Source organism: Salmo salar, unplaced genomic scaffold, assembly GCF_905237065.1.
Source record: "Salmo salar unplaced genomic scaffold, Ssal_v3.1, whole genome shotgun sequence".
In the NCBI taxonomy this organism is placed as follows: Eukaryota; Metazoa; Chordata; class Actinopteri; order Salmoniformes; family Salmonidae; genus Salmo; species Salmo salar.
In genome coordinates, this window is record NW_025547685.1 from 44,654 (window position 1) to 48,923 (window position 4,270).

Genomic DNA, 4,270 nt, shown 5'->3' on the forward strand with positions numbered 1-4,270 from the left:
ATAGAATAGTATTACTGTAGCTATAGAGTAGTATTACTGTAGCTATAGAGTAGTAGCTATAGAGTAGTATTACTGTAACTATAGAGTAGTATTACAGTAACTATAGAGTAGTATTACTGTAGCTATAGGGTAGTATTACTGTAGCTATAGGGTAGTAATACTGTAGCTATAGAGTAGTATGACTGTAACTATAGGGTCGTATTACTGTAGCTATAGAGTAGTATTACTGTAGCTATAGAGTAGTATTACTGTAGCTATGGGGTAGTATTACTGTAGCTCTAGGGTAGTATTACTGTAGCTATGGGGTAGTATTACTGTAACTATAGGGTAGTACTACTGTAGCTATAGAGTAGTATTCCTGTAGCTATAGGGAAGTATTACTGTAGCTATAGAGTAGTATTACTGTAGCTATAGGGTAGTATTACTGTAGCTTTAGGGTAGTATTACTGTAGCTATAGAGCTATAGGGTAGTATTACTGTAGCTATAGAGTAGAATTACTGTAACTATAGGGTAGTAGTACTGTAACTATAGAGTAGTGTTACTGTAGCTATAGAGTAGTATTACTGTAACTATAGGGTAGTATTACTGTAGCTATAGGGTAGTGGTACTGTAGAAATAGGGTAGTACTACTGTAGCTATAGGGTAGTATTACTGTTGCTATAGAGCAGGGTTGTCAAACTCAAATACCCAGTGGGCCAAAATGTAAAACCTGAACAAAGTCGCGGGCCAACATTGAACAAATGAACCTTTTAATATGGACCCAAACAAGTTTTGCTTTAACATTGAATATGGAACAAGCATCGCTTATTACCATACAATATATAATTTATTAGTGGAGACATGCAAAATCGAATTTCAAATGAAAAAAACACATCAATGGCATTCATTTATTAAATAAATCAAATTTAAATAAAAATCGTATGCCTCTTTTCTATTTGCAGCCTTCTGATTTAAATACCAAAATAAACTTTTTCCACTGGCTAATAATTTTACAAATAAAATGATAATAAATCAATCAACCATTCAAGCCCATGCCTTGTAGCAAGAAAAAGTGCACAAAGAAAACGTTAATTATTGCACACTGATCTAATCTGATGTGCCCAAGCCAGATACCTGGCATCTCTTCTTGGATGCTAGTTCATCAATGTCTGGGCTCAGGCTCTGAGCTGAAGAAATCCTCAGTATCGAGCGAAGGTGTTCATCAGTCAGACGTCTCCTGTGAGTTGTTTTGGTCATCTTCATCGAGGAGAAAAGTTTTCGCATAGATAAGTGCTGCCGAACATGGAGAGCATCTGAGCAGCTTGGGTGCGGAGCTGAGGCATTGTGTCAGGGATGAACCGTGGAAACTGTGCGGCGCCCACAGCATCATACTTTGACTTCAGCGTGTCGTTGCACTGGAGTTCAATCAGCTCCATTTGGATGTTGGTTGGTGCATTTTCCACATCAACTGCGAAGGGATTACTAACCAGTTCAAACCTACATTTCTGGACATCGAAGTCGGCAAATCGCCGGCTAAACTCCGCGGCGAGAACACTGAGTTTTTCAGCAAACTGTGCGCATGGGAACACGGCGGTAGAGATCTGTGCTTTTATGGTTTGGCAGCAGGGAAAATGGCAAGGGTTTCCTTGCAGCATCTGAATCTCCCACAGGCACAGTTTAGTTTTAAAGGCCCTCACTGCAGCGTACATGTCTGTGATGATGCGCCTCCGCCCCTGAAGCTGCAGGTTCAGCGCATCGAGATGGCTCGAGATGTCACAGAGAAAGGCCAGCTCACACAGAAACTTTTGCTCCCGGAGCTCTGCTGTATCCTTCCCTTTGGTTTCCAGGAATTGACATATTTCCTCACGCAGCTCGAAACATCTGTTCAGTACTTTTCCTCTGCTTAGCCATCTCACCTCTGTGTGATACGGCACGTCTGCGTATTCCGAACCACACTCCTCTAGAAAAAATTTAAACTGGCGGTGATTCAGACCTTTGGCTCTTATAACGTTAACTACCTGTGTTACTGTGGTCATAACATGTTCCATCTTTAGGGCTTTGGCACACAGTGATTCCTGATGTATGATGCAGTGGTAAACAGTTAGCTCACCTGCACAGTTCTCTTCCCGCATCTTCTCCCGAACCATGCCCAACAGTCCACTCTTTTTACCGCACATCGCTGGCGCACCATCTGTCGTTAATCCAACGAGTTTATCCCACGGCAGCTTTATTTCAGTTACACATTTGGAAACCTCCTCAAAGATTTCCTTTCCTGTGGTTGTGCCATGCATTGATTTGAATCCCAATAGCTCCTCCGTAACACACAGATTTGAGTCCACTCCACGGATGAAGACTGACAGCTGAGCAGTATCAGATGCGTCGCAGCTCTCATCCACAGCGAGGGAGAACGCAACGAAATCTTTTCCCTTTTCCATCAGCTGGTCATACAGATTGGTGGCAAGATCACATGTGCAATCAGCTACTGTGTTCCTGCTCAGGCTCACGTTTGAAAATGCTTGCTTTTTCTCTGGGCATACGAGGTCACAAACTTTCATCATGCACTTTTTCACGAACTCTCCCTCATTAAAGGGCCGGGCTGATTTTGCGATCTCTGCTGCCACTATATAACTAGCCTTTACAGCAGCCTCACTTTGTGATGTGGCTTTTTTGAACATATTCTGTTGTGAAACCAAACTTATTTTCATCTCCTCTACTTTCTGGCTCCTTTGAGTCATGTCCAGGTCCTTGTATTTGTCATGGTGTTTCGTTTCATAGTGTCGTCTAATGTTGTACTCCTTACTTACAGCCACGTTGACTCCACAAACAAGACAAACAGGTTTGTCTTTTACATATGTAAACAGATATTCTGCCTCCCACTTGTCCAGAAAGCTCCTGTTTTCTGCCTTTCTTTTCGCCATTTTTGGGAAGGGATAGCGCGCTGATAGTTGTAGCGTCTATGTTGCTATGACTACTGTCACAGAGGAGAGGGCGTTTCTGGGTCCTGTCCTGATTGGCGCACGAAAACAACAGCAGAGCATTATGGGATGCGTAGTATTAGCGGTGAATGCGCTGTATAATAACGGCGGGCCAGCTCTAGTAGTAATTTGGTATTGTCTCGCGGGCCAAATATAATTAGTTTGACACCCATGCTATAGAGTATTATTACTGTAGCTATAGAGTAGTATTACTGTAGCTATAGAGTAGTATTACTGTAACTATAGGGTAGTATTACATTTACATTTGTCATTTAGCAGACGCTCTTATCCAGAGCGACTTACAGTAGTGAATGCATACATTTCATTTCATGCATTTTTTGTATTTTTATAAAAAGCTTTCAAATGAAACAAGCAATTTTACACACGGTAAAAAGTAGTTATCTTGACAATACTGCGTTCCAAAAGAGTAGCAGATTTTAACATTAAACATGTTTGGCTTTACCTTAGGCATCCCTCTCAAGCCCTGTACACTGAGAAGGGACAATAGCAGATAAGGTCAGCTCTAGCAGAGATACAGTGAGCTCAAAGTATTGGGACAGTGTGTTTTGTTTTGGCTATGTACTCCAGCACCTCCGATGCAGACGGTCAGCTTTAATTTGAAGGTATTTTCATCCATATGAGCCGTTTAGAAATGACAGCACTTTTTGTACATGCACTCTTTCTCTCCCCCCCATTATAGGGGCCCAAAAGTATTGTGACAAGTTCACTTGTGTGTATCAAAGTTATCAAAAGTTTATTTGGTCCCATATTCTTAGCACACAATGATTACATCAAGCATTGGATTCATTTGCTGTTTTGTTTGTGTTTCAGATTATTTTGTGCCCAATTTGTGTTAGGAATATCGGACCAAATACATTGGTGAACTTGTTCCAATACTTTCAGTTCCCCCATTTTAAGGGACCATGTACAAAAAGTCAGTCGTTTCAAATTCAAAGTGCTGGAGTACAGAGCCAAAACAAATGGACACTGTCCCAATACTTTTGGAGCTCACTGTATTTCTAATATTACTGTATTACTGTAGCTATAGGGTAGTGGTACTGTAGATATAGGGTAGTATTACTGTAGCTATAGAGTATTATTACTGTAGCTATAGAGTAGTATTACTGTAGCTATATAGTAGTATTACTGTAGCTATAGGGTAGTATTACTGTAGCTATAGGGTAGTATTACTGTAGCTATAGAGCTATAGGGTAGTATTACTGTAGCTATTGAGTAGTATTACTGTAACTATAGGGTAGTAGTACTGTAACTATAGAGTAGTGTTACTGTAGCTATAGAGTAGTATTACTATAGC

General features: G+C 40.7%; 1 pseudogene; it reads right to left on the reverse strand.

The window, feature by feature from the left end:
- Positions 1-733: 733 nt before the first annotated feature.
- Positions 734-2,980, reverse strand: LOC106575828 (general transcription factor II-I repeat domain-containing protein 2-like; annotated as a pseudogene).
- Between the last annotated feature and the right edge of the window lie 1,290 nt (positions 2,981-4,270).